The 13201-nt window shown below is 40.8% G+C and overlaps 1 long non-coding RNA gene across 7 annotated transcripts in view; it reads right to left on the minus strand.

Moving 5' to 3' along the window:
- LOC121087370 overlaps positions 1-13201 on the minus strand; it is a 28100-nt gene that overhangs the window by 7158 nt on the left and 7741 nt on the right. For 3 of the 7 annotated variants that reach the window (XR_005827581.1, XR_005827585.1, XR_005827579.1), the window contains 2 exons: positions 9580-9707; positions 804-7038 (listed from right to left, as the gene is read on the minus strand). This is a non-coding gene — a long non-coding RNA (uncharacterized LOC121087370). The remainder of the gene's footprint in view (positions 1-803; positions 7039-9579; positions 9708-13201) is intronic. The other 4 variants (XR_005827582.1, XR_005827583.1, XR_005827580.1 and 1 more) reach the window with 3 other exon arrangements.

A 13201-nucleotide genomic window follows, 5' to 3' on the forward strand; every position in this document is an offset into this window, starting at 1 on the left:
AGGACCAGACACTTTGCCACTGAGCTTCCTCACCCTTACGCTAACCTGAATCATATCCAGCTACATATTACTTGGCACTTGTTTGCCTTGTTAGTTAATGAGTAGAGATGAGCTTATACTTTTGAGGGGTGTTTATGATAAAAATATTTTTACAGAGATGCTGTTGTAGTCGCACAGCAGAAAAAGTATTTTCCTCACTGTCCCTTAACCTACTCAAAAACTCCTTAGTGCACATTCTTGCTCTTCTGCAGTTAGAGGCACTAGCAGAGCTACAGCCACTATCATCCTTCAGTTAAACAGAACTAGGAATAACAAAGACTCAAACAGTGAATTCACACTCAAAGTTGGTGCTAGCTGTCTACCAATCAACTACCCCACAGCCTGTCAAAATCAGCATTTGATTTTCAGTCTTAAGTAGCCCCCCTGGGTGGGGGCTTAACAGAAACTTACAACAGTTGTTCTGCAAGCCTCCAGCATTATAATATTCCTTGCAGAAGACACAGAGCTGATCCTCAAGAAATGATCTAGCTCACATTAAACTAGAGATGGCAACTGCCTCGGATGCAGGCAAAGACACAACGTGGTTCCCTAGGCTTAGAAGTCTCCACAGACTGCACCCCTGGACTGAAGATGCGTCTGGTTATGATGCAGAATGTCACTAGACAGTTTTTGTTACCCTCTAAAAACACTCTTACAACACAGTCAGCATGTTGTTAACCTCTCTGCATGTGAGGAGGAAGAGCAAAGAGGGCTGTGGCACAGTAAGGGATCCTTTTTAATGTTCTAAGATGTGATCTACTCACCTTGAGAAAAAGGGAGTATGTGGTGGCAGCCAGAGTCCAGGAGGGCTATGTGCTCTTCCAAGGACATGGTGTTGTCTGCACAGAGCCTTTGCAGCTACACAGGATGCAGGAGTTGGGCCATTCACAACTGCACTTCACAGTGAGATGTTTCAGCAGCCAGTGGAAGAAGGGAGACCAAACATTTAAAAAGGGAAACATGCTTCAGAGGTTTAAGTACAACTGAAGTTCAGACCCAGTATCTCCAGTCTGCTTTCCGCAGGTACGCTAGTTTCCATTCACTAAAAAAGCAATGCCAGCCAGTTTTGAGAAACTGGAAAGCATCTTTAGCATAATCTTTCCCCAGCACAACTGGGGAAAAACAAAAACCCCACCCAAAAAACCCAAACCCATAACCAAGCAGCAGATTTGCAGGGTGACAAAGTCAGGCGCCAGGATCAATGTTAAAACAGCATGCAATGTACTGCCACAGGCTGTTGTTTCTCCTTCTGACCATGGATGAACTACCTTACCAAAATAAATCAGTGTGTTAAGGGACACATTCTGTGTCATTCTTTACAAGTATTTCCAAGCCAACAGAGCTGCTCCTCCGCAACTCCAGTGAAGCCATAATACTTTATCACTTTCTTTTTAAAACTTCAAACACTTTCATGCCTTTTCTTTCCTATCCTGTTCTTCCTTAAAGGCTTTTTGTAGCTCTGAATGCTTCCAAAAAACTTGACTGAAAACTTACGTTAGATGAATCCCCCACCAGCAGCATCTAGCATGCTGACCAATATTGTCTTATTTGTCACTTTTCCTCACTTGCCTCTTTACAGCATTAGCTGCCACCACAGCAGCCCTGATGTCTTTGTTCAGCCTCTTCTCCCCATGCTGTGGCTAAGACCCAGTGCCCCTTCCTCAACAATGCATCAGGTTCTGCGATATTGGTCAAACCAGAAGAGGGAGCATTAATAATGCTTTTGCCTACAGCCTAAAGCAGACTTTGAAATCATCTGGCTTTCATTATGTGGGCCTGCAGAGATCAGACCAGGAAAAAGTAACACGACTTACAATCGTTTTTGTCTTAGATCTGCAGCTTGTTAAGTATCTGTTAATTGTAAACCAGTATGAGGAAAAGGCTACAAAGAAGCAAATAAGATACAAGTGGTGTAACGAACTACCACTTGTCCACTGATGGATGCTACCGCACATGTTCTTTGTCATAATTACTGTATTAAACATCTTTTTATCATCAGGTAACTCACAGCTAGGTGTCCAAGGAGTGCCAATTTCAGCTCAGCCTTCAAATAACCACAACCAGCTGCACTCAGTCACACACCAGCTTGCAAGTCTTCACTAAGGTTATATATTTCTGGGGTGTTATTTTTGGGTGGGTGCTGGGTTTTGTGTTGTGGTTGGTGATTAGTTTTCCCTGGACAATTCCAAGGTAATCAGCCCCAAAAGGTAAGTATTAGAATGTTGCTGCCCATTATAAATTCTGAGGTATACTCTGGTCATTGTTACGGCTTGACTTTTAAGAATGGAAACGTAGAATCAGTTTCTAAACCACGGTTATGTAGAGAACTCGTGGCCTTTTTGATAGATCTGGGAATTTCTTCTAAAATTCTACATTAATTTTAGAAAAGTGCTCAGAAAATGCTGTATTAAAACCAGAGTCCAACATTATGATAGTTTTTGTTAAAAATAAACCCACACATTCTAAATAAATACACAGCTGAGTTTAGTAACCACATGGCAAAGCTTTCACTTACCTTCCTGCTGAAGTGAGACACTGATGTAGCTTAGACAAGCTTGCTCTTCTTGCATCTGCAAACTGGGTGGATTCTAGCAGCGACACAGGTATTGTCCAACAGGGCAACAAGGTTAAGTGGGTTTTGTTTACCAAATCTCTCTCCAGCATTCACACTGATCAGAGAACCGCTGCTGGCAGAGCCAGCACACAAACTGCAAACAAATGAAAAACAACTCTCAAGAGCAAGAGTAGTAAGTTGTAATTCTGTATTTATTATTGTGGCTGTGACACCGAAAGACTCCTCAGTGTTTATGTCAGCAGCTCGTGCTTAGTAGTTTTGTTCTCATCACATTCCTAGTCTTTCTACATTCTCTCTCAAGGGGTAGATTTCTGAATATTTCATCCTGAACAGAAATGGATACTGAAGGGTCTTAACAGCTATATTTACATCAGTTAAGGGCAGAAAGTCTTAAAGCAAACACATAAAGTTGTATACAGAGGAATTCCAGGGCTGCTCTTCTCTTCTGACCACTGACTAAAGCTCTGCATTAAGAAACTTCAAAAATACATGGCAGTTTGTGAAAATCAATGCTTTGATATCTACACAAGATACAGTTTTCCTTCCAAGAGAGGCAGAAGCTTCAAAATAAACACATTACTACATTAATGGAAACAAGACAAGCAAGCCCCTTTAGACTGTTTCCAAAACAAGCAGAAGATGTTTTAACTTAAAAAAAAATCTGACAAAACTTTGGAACCATGTTACATATGTCTACTCATTTAGGGGTGATCAAAGACAGATCACACTACACTGCACAGGAACTATCCACCGGTACTTATTTTTCTGAGTTCCAAAATTGAAATTCTGATTCTGAGTATATGCTCAAAAACCTTTGGTCTCTTCCCTAAGAAGGTCCAGCTGAATTCCTAGTATCTGAATAATTCCAGTTTTGGCACTCAGAATTTCATGCTTATCTTGGGATGTGAGCTAGATACAACCAAAGTTCTCAAGGATTTTTTCCAGAATCTGCCTATTGGGGAACTGCCACTCAACGCAAGCACTCAGACAATTCTTACAGAAGAGTAAACAGCACTGAAAAAAAAAAAAGTCTTAAAAGCATTTAAGCACCAGAACAGAGCCACTTCATTAATCTCTTAAGCACAGTCTCTTCAAGTCAACTTGAAGAGTTACAAGTTCTGTAACTTGTAAAACATACATGTAAACACCTTGTAATAGTGTGTTTGCAAAAACGGGCTACAGTGATGCATGCAAACACCCTACAAGTTTGAATTAACATGACCAAACCTAAACAGAAGAGCAAGGCTCATGTCACGGAGCAGAAGATGACAGGCCCAAGTACCAAGGTAAAAGAGAAGGGAAACACATGCTGTTCAGTGCCCCTCATTCCCCTTCCCACCAGCCTAAGCTAGAGTCAAGAAGTGATCACTACAACTCAGCGGTGCATTTGCAACATGAACATTTGCTGTTAAATCCTGCTCCTGGTCCTGGCAATATTCCTACTGGTCGCTGGCTCCTGCTTTCACACTGTGCTGGAGATGGTTTCAGAGTGTGCAAAGCAGCAGTTCTTCAACCTGCTTGCAGCACAGCAGATCAACCATCCATCACTCTCTACAAAATCAGAACTTTGCCAGCTCCAGCAGGTCAACTGGGAGTGTCACATTCTTTCTAATAAAACTATTAATAACAGCCCGCCCTATGAGCAGATGCATGTTCCCAAGAAGGGAATACAGAGGTGCTGCTCCCAAGGGGCAAGTTCAAGCTTCTACTTTTTTGCTTTTCAGACCTTTCATGGCATCAGCTGTTAGAGCCAGGCACTAGAGACCTGGCCAGAGCTTGCATTATGTAAACAGCGACTACCTGGCATCCCTGCCATCCCAGGTCTTCAGCCTTTTAGTTTTTCACAGGCAGAAACATGTGCTACCAATTCAGTTTGTTTTCTCAAAATTGATAACTTACATATAATAAAATACACAATGCCCTACCTTGCAATTAATTGCAAACGGATCAAGCAAAAAATTGCGTGGAATACAGAAGCAGAAAACAGTATTCCAGCTGAGTTTACGATTATTATTACTTCTTAAAACTTCCAGTATGAAACAGAGACCCAATACACCACACTGCAAGTAACTGTGGATTAAAACATCCATTTAAACAGATTTAGACTTTTATAATTTGGTCTAATACTTCCAGAATCCTCTGGATTTCTAGAGTATAAGTCAAGAGAAAATGAGGGTTTTTATCTGCAGAATTAGCCCAGAATAAAAGCAAAACTACTAAAGAATCTACCTCCAGAAGATTAGCAATATCACTGCTTGAAGCTCAGGACTAATCTGCTAAGAATTTGTTAACTTATCAATCATTGTACCAGAAAGGCAGAACTTAGTGTCTGCTTTTAATAATCCATACTTTCTGCTCCCTCATTCTGCTGCAGTCCAATCAATTCTAGGCTGAAACCACCACTGTTAAAATGCAGGCTAGTTTTACCAAATGAATATGGCAAGAAAACCTTTGCTGGAGCCATCTATGAAAGGAAGCAAGGTGTTCTGTAAGAGAAAACACAATGGTTTATTTCATTAGGCAACACACATCTGCCTGAAGCCTCTGCATGTCGCTATTAGCCCAATTTCACCTCCCCGAGGCAAAAACTCAACCAACCGATCATAAGTGCATCGGGTACCTCAGGAGAAGGTGCTGATGAATGATCACACTGGATCGGATCAAAGGTCCATCTTGCTCAGTATCCTGTGGAGCAGCTGGGCTAAAAAGGGGCAAGGAGAAAGGGGTGCAGAGCACACCTTGGTGCTCATTGGGAATTCTTGGAAGTGGTTCCATGCAGCACCATCAACCTGCCACCAAGAGGGCACCAAGGAAGGAGGGCACAGCACAGATGCTTCCCATTGCCAGGCATGCCTTATCACAAGCAGGTAAGCCCAGACCACCAAGTCCCAAGGTGCCTGTGAATGCCAGGAGGGTGAAAGCAGCTCCCTGCTATGCTGGTACGACATAGGCAAACCGAGGCTTTACTTTGCATGGGACTGCCTCTGTCTGTGCTTGAGCTGTTCTTCTCCCATGACGATGTCAATAGCAAGAGGAGGATCTGCTTACATTAACAGAACGTGAAACAAAATGCAGTGGCCCTGACTGGGAAATCTACGGAAGGAGTGTAAGAATTGGGCAAGTATACCCCAGTGCTCCAAAGAGTCTCTCGCAGCACCTTTATCTCAAACCACACTTAGAAGTGGTAGTCCCAGTGCATTCAGCAGCTTTCAATGAAACTTTTTACTATGCAGCAAAATGCAGACTGCATCCTGCTTTTTCAGTAGCTTCACAGAAAACAGAACGGTGATGAAGACTACTTTACAGACAACATAAGGAAAACCTTATAAGAAATAAGAGTGCTAAGCACACCAAATTTTACTTGATTTAATTTGAAGCATCAACCTGTCTTCTTGGGCGTTTATGCCTCCTTAAACTAAACTTGCTCATATGCCTTTTGCAGATCCCCCAAAGTCTGCACGCATCCAGGACTGGAGACCAAAAGCCTTTTCTCTAGATGTAAACAAAGCTGACCAGGGAAGGGGAAGCTTCATTTGAGCCCCTTCTTTGCAAGGGATGAAGACCTGAAAGGCAACTGAGTCGCAGCCATCCACTTATGTGAAAGAACTGAAAAAGCATCTTGCATCTGGAAAGGACAAGAACATCTTCTGCAGAAATATCAGGTTCCAAACACTACTTAGATATGTCGATCCTTAAAAAGGGTCTTTCAAACCATCACACACAATGTGGGTCAGAATGCCTTCAGCACCAAGACTCCAGCAACAGCTTAAGATCAGAAATTAAAGTTTCCCTAAACAGTTTTTTCAGTTTTTTTTTTTTTTAATGACTGCAAACTCCATCACTTTCCACAGAACTTGCACCATAAATTAGGAGTCACAGTAGATTTCTGTGGTAGGGTTTGGGTTTTTTTTGTTTTGTGGTTGTGTTTTGCTTGATTTTGGAGGACTCTTAAGAGTACACAAAAGTACGAGAGTTTTTTTAAAAGCAATAAGGTAAAAAATTCAGTTATCACATGTCAAATACAAAGTACAAGTAAACTGACATCAGTTGATCCATTACTATGAGGAAAAAATGGTACAAATGAGTTTAAAATTCCATTAAAATAGTGTATTAAAACCAAGTTATTTGATGTGATTTACAAACTTGCTTCCACAAACGATACCACTGTTGATTTAAGACTTAGCTTAATGAAAGCTTCTTTCTTTGCTTCTATTACTACAAAATCATGTGTTTCTTCATTACTTGCTTCTGCACATTAAACAGGAAACGGGAGGGAATGACACCTTCTACAGGGCACCTTGGGATAGAAGATGAAAGCAAGAGCCACTTAGTCTTTTTGGAGGTCAAAGTGACATGGAACCCCATCGACCCTGCTTCTTCATTATGTCTCCAGACTGCCAGTCACCACCAAGGTCTACTGGGCCCTGGGCATAAAAAGTGACACTGAATTTCACTCATATAAGTCACAGCACAACAAGTATTTCTGAAGTATGCTCCAAGAGGGAAGGAAACAACTTAGGAGTTATGATAGCATCATTAATTCAAAATTTAAATGTTTTCTCTGAACTAGGGGAAGCAGTTTAAGGAGGAAACATTACTAGGCCAATATCAACGTGGTCTGTTTTTCCCAGAAGAGCTGTCCACAACCATGACTCATAATTAACATGCTGCTTTCAAAGTCCTCCAGCTCTGCTCACAGCTACAGGGAGGTATAACAGAGATCAGCAAAAAGGAAATCAAGGTGTATGACTGTGCCCTCAGGACATTACTCGCCCAGTATCATCGGTCACAGATTGGGAGACATCAGCAACTGCTATTGTAGACTAGACTAATCAGAGAACAGACTGTTTAGAATAACATGGCAGTAATTAGTGAGAACTACTCAAAAGATGATAATTGCCATGAAGACCACCATCCTCTATTCACACTATTTCCTTTCCATTTTTATAATGGGTGAGGAGAACTGGCCACTCTGCAGTTCAGTTTCTGCTGCCCCACCACAACATCCTCTTCATCCTTACCAGCACACGCCTTGTGGCATACACACAGTGCTCTACACACCAATCGATTCCCCTTGACAATCTTCTCTGTACTCAAAAGAATCTTAATAGTTTCTCACACCAGCAAAATGTCTCTTTAGTAAAAGAGATTGGTAGAAGTGGAAGGTTAGCATTCCTTACAGGGAAATGTAGTGTTATTCACAGTGTAGTCTACACTTTGTAGCACCTGTGGTATAATTATACAGTCTTGTGAATGGAATAAAATATTATGCAGAACCATTAACTCATTTCATGCACTTGCATTCATGTCTGTGTAAGTGTCATAATTGCTTCGGAACAGTAACTGCTTTACAGTTAAAGATAATCATAAGCTAATTTCATTAAAGAAATACAGATAAGACAAATTCCAGTTACTTAGAAAAGATTCAAAGCACCTGAAAATTTAGTGTCTCCTCCATCTCATTGTGTTGCACTAGAGCAGGGATCCTCAAACTACGGCCCACAGGCCTGATATGGCCCCCCAGGGTCCTCTATACGGCCCCCGGTATTTACAGAAACCCCACACCCTGCCAGGGGGTTGGGGGGGGAAACCAAGCAGCCGCAGATGACCTCCTGCCACTCCATCTGCATGCCAGCCCCCTGTTTAAAAAGCCTGAGGATCCCTGCACTAGAGGCTAACATTATGAAAGTCTAGGGCCCTTAGGAATCATTATTTTCCATAGCATTAGAGTAGAATCATAGAACAATTTAGATCAGAAAGCAAACTTGGAGGTCACCTAGTCTAAGCCCCCACTCAAAGCAGGTCTGACTGACCCTCTTGTGGGCAACCCCAGCCAAGAACGCCAATAAATTAAGGCTTTCCTCACCTGACATCTCGCAGGAGCACATATAAAAAGTGTATGAATAGTAAAGCTCTACAGGCACTGCTCTTTATCTTTGTCAGACACATTATACTGCAGTAGAATAATAACTTCTAAATCTATTTTAGTCATTGTCCTTATTGCTTATGTGTTTCTTTTTTCTGGATAAATGCACTTTTTTTGCATCGGCTTTTACAAATTGAATATGTTGGGTGACTTTTGATAGTTTTCCTTCCAGAGAAAGGGTGGGAGAAAGGAAAACACCCAAGCCAAGTAAAAAAATCCTGATGTTCTGCTTCCCCCCCCCCCCCGTCTAGGGAAATGAGCTGTGGAATTTACACTGAAAGTCAAACAGATTCAAGTAATTCTAAATCAGAACACAAGAGTTATTTCAGAAGCACCTTGAAAAGATTAACTCTAGTGTTTCCAGAGACTTTTGCAGTGGGCTAAGAGGCTCTTAAAAGAGGAAACCCCAAAACATATTTCAAGTTGTGAAGATAGAAAGCTTTAACTTTTTTCCCAGGAAATCTAGTCACATAGAAGTCAATATCATTCTAGTCAAGAAATTAGTATTCATCCTACCCATCTTGTACCATAATGTTTCTCAGATATTAAAGTGAAAATGTAAAAAAGGTCACAGCCTAAAAAGAAAAGCATAGAACTTGTGCACACAGTGTTCTGATATTTAAAGATCCATGTGCTTTCCAGCAGGCATCAAGGCTTGAAATTTAAGTGATAACTGTGAGCATTTCTGATGGTACCCTGGCACTATAACAGTTCAGAAAACAACACTTGCAAGGACCAACTTAGTGGATTACACCACCGTGGAGCCCCATTCTATTAACGAGCTGCTTTGCCTGGACAAAATTATGAAATTAACCCCCGTCCCTCTCTCAGCTAGCTCTTGCTATGATCTTTGTGAAGCAGACAGAAGTAGACAGCCCTCAAAAGATAAAGGTAACACCTCCTACTAGTATGGGACTACCTCAAAAGCTTTTCCCCTTCACCCTTATTTCTACAAAGAAAATGCCATTCTGCTAAAGACACAGCCAGTTAAAAGCTTCCAGAGAAACTCCCAAGTCATAAAACAGAAGGCCAAAATCACCTTGGCAGCATGAAGTTGCTTGTAGATATGTGTCTGCTGTCTTATTCAATATTCCAAATTGGATGTAGTTGCAGGCTCAAATCTAACGGCAAATAACAGCTGCTCTCTGGCACTCTGTGTGACCATGTCTGAGAAGCAAAAGTTTACTTGTGCTTATTGCTTCAGTGTTTCAAGGCTAAAAACAATCCAACAGTAATTAAAGAAAAATTTCACTATTAAAAAGTTATTAAGAGTTTGTGGCAGATACAGGACAAAGGATTTCCCCCACAAATTCTGCCAATATCCAGCCTTAACTTACAACTCCAATCCTCAAGACAGAGCGGTCAATACAATTCTTCAACCGCACAAAAAGATATATTAAAAAGAAGCATGTATCATAATTTTGACTGTCACAAGCCTATGCAGGAGTCCAGATCTTTCTAGGTAAGTGCAGAAATTACTTCTCTGCAGATTCAGTAGGTGGAAATCATAAAAAAGAACTGCCTGGAGGGACAAAGCCCTAACTTGTGCTGCTGGCCGCGGAACAGGACTAACCTGTATTAGTGACACTCCTCATAGCTGTTTGACACACAGGTTCTTAAAAACTGCTGTCAACAGAAAACCCATATTCCCTTCAGGAAGGTTCTCCAGTGCTTCCCTATCACAGCTGCAAGATTTTTAATCTATTGCTTGAATCTCTGCTGCTGTAACAGATGACCACCACACCAGCACCATGCAGAACACCAGATATCAAAACACCCACACAGATAATACTTTATTTATACTCCAAGTGAGAGCAAATACTGTCTTCACTACAAGTTGCTGTTTGAATGAAGGTTTACCAGCCAGGGCTGCACCACACGCTTTAGTGGGCTCAGCAGCGCTGTGCCAGCCTCCCCAACAGCATCCCTGCTTGTCAGTCACAACCTTTAGGCTACAGACAAGCAGTGACAGCCTGCAGCATGGCACTAAGCAGCTGTCATACCTAGCACAAAGGACAGCCTGTGGCACCTGCTATAACACCAGGCACATGCATTATACCTAAATGGGGAAAAAAAAGGACACAGATTAGGTCCCATGTCTAGTAAGCAGTTTGAACTCTTGCTAAAACAGCAAAATCACCTTCCATACCAACAAGTTTTTTTCCATAATTTTAGTGTTACAGTTATACTGCTTACTAAACAGTCCCACAAACTACTGTATCACTACAGACTGAAGCACACAGGCAGTTTATTGACAAGAGCTTTTCCACAGAGGAAAATATCTGATACAAGTACACTCTTGATCCACAATGGGGATTTTTGATATGCAGCTCTGAACTCTGTGACCTCAGGCTCTGGGCAACTCTCCATGACAGCACTGTGGAAGGGAGAGCCAGGACTGCAATCACATAACACAGGACAATGTATGCCTTTGCGAGCTGCAGGGGATCCTACAGCAAGGTCGTTCTTATTAAATCAAAGATTTCTTCTCTTTCAACACCCCTGTGGTCCCAGAAGTGGGATGGTTACCTCATATGCATTAGCTGAAAGTCACACAGGCAAGGTATTTGTTTATTTTACAAATCTGTGCAGAGGAGGGTGCTAGGTGATAATTCACAAAGCTAGCACACCAGTCTTTACATTAGATTTCTAGACATACTCCCATTATACCCACTCCCCTCAATTATCATTGCTTACAACCTTCCTCACTTTAGTTTGAAGGTATAGTCAATCTATTTTTACTATGCATGTTCTCAGGGTGGCAGCCTTCTCTTACAGGTGGGTAGTTTTTGATGAGGAGGTGTGTTTTCCTATTAAAATTAATGTATAATGAGGATGGTTCACTTAAAGTTTAAAGCATTTTAACAACTGTTGCCAAATTTCATGGTTTGCTAACTAGGTTCATCAATGTCAGGCTTATCTCCAGGCCCATCCTTTTAAGTTCCTCTTCATAGGCAACTAATTCCTATTTTATTTTGACAGATACCCTTTTTATGGTGTTTTTTTTTTGCCTTATCCTTTGACCCATGCAATGCTTTATCTTACATTACCTGCTCCCATAAATAAATTTACAATCCTAAAACAACTCTGTGTCTTAAACACTTTCTCAGAGTTTTGTTACATCTAAACAAGTAGCCTAAGATAGATTTTTGTAGCTCACAAATACTAAATACACTTAGCATTTGATCTGAATTTATGGAGATCAAAAGAAGCACACATTCAAATAATCCTCATAATACAAGCAAAATAAACGTACATAATAGTACTTCAGTCACTTTAGAGCTGGAAAAAACAGCTAATCCAAACACCACTTAGTAGTGGAAGTTTGCAGAAGTTCTGGTATACACTTTTTGCTTTTGGTGCAATAGATTCAAAAATCTTTTAGTGCAGGCAGGAGCATGCCTGCAAAAACATAAGGATAAAAAAATAATTTAAGTTTAATCTTCTGTTCTTAACTCAAGACCACTCACCTTACAGTCTGATATAATTCAACTCAAACCTCCATCGCCAACCCCATCGTGGGCTGGTTGGTGGTTTTCCTCCTCCCTTCAGAAGGTGCCTGACCTACTTTACATCAACAGTATGATGGCTAAAGAACAAAGACCAGATTACAATTAGGGTTAAAACCACTTTTGGGAAATGTTAAGAGGCTCTTTTTCATCGGTGTGGGGAGTCTGCTGTACCTGCATAGAATCAGCTGTGGCTATAGTTTAAGAACTCTAATTTTAATAAAGAAACACATCAAAGAATTTAGAGCAATATATCAAATGTAAGAACAGAGCACTAATTAGCTGAAAAAAAAAATCAGATCTCTCAGATAAAGAAAAACTTTGAATTTTCTTTAAATTAAAGCTTCTGAAAACAATTAGGAATCAATATGTGAGCAGAAAGATATAACTCAGAATGGGCCCCAAGCTAATAAAGCAACTTCAAAGAGACCAGTTAGCACATCAGTGAATGCGGTTCTTCCAAGTGACAAGTTCATGGCAAAGAGAAACACTTTGTAATGAGGTTTTTCCACAGGAAGTTTAGCTAATACACACACCTGTACAGGGAACAACTTATACTGATGCAAAACCTTACCAACCCAAAGGCAGTTTCTTCAGTTTACCTTCCAGTGTGAAATCTGTTTTATTGCAGTTATTTCCATTTAATTCATTTTTTGGATACTAGCATATTCCTCTTCCAAAGATCAGGATTTTTTTTTTTTTTTTTACCCTCCTCCAAACATACTACAGTGAGCGCATGCTGTTTCAAATGCCTGAAAGTCCTGGAACATCTTATCTGTTCTCTCTCCATCTTCAAGTGTGGCAATGCAACGTTCAGAAATTCAGGTGAACAGGCCTACTTTACTAGATAAAAACAAGTACTGTTCAAAAGTGACCAGTAAAAAATTGTGTAAGAGTAATTCTGAGCCAATGTCTAAAAGGAAATTAAGTAGTAGGAAACAGTTTTCAGGCTACGGTTCCATTCAGAATTGGAGCATGACTAGAAATCTTTCCAATTCCACTCTGATTAAACAAAATTATAGATTATAACCAGGAGAGACAATAGAAGACATTAAGTGTCCTGGAAGTTATTCAGCCTGACAGAAGACCACTGCGTCAGTTGGCAACACAGAGCCATAAGACAACAAAAAGCAAACTGAAGGCTTCCTCAGA

The sequence above is a fragment of the Falco naumanni genome, chromosome 4, assembly GCF_017639655.2.
Source record: "Falco naumanni isolate bFalNau1 chromosome 4, bFalNau1.pat, whole genome shotgun sequence".
NCBI classification, from domain to species: Eukaryota; Metazoa; Chordata; class Aves; order Falconiformes; family Falconidae; genus Falco; species Falco naumanni.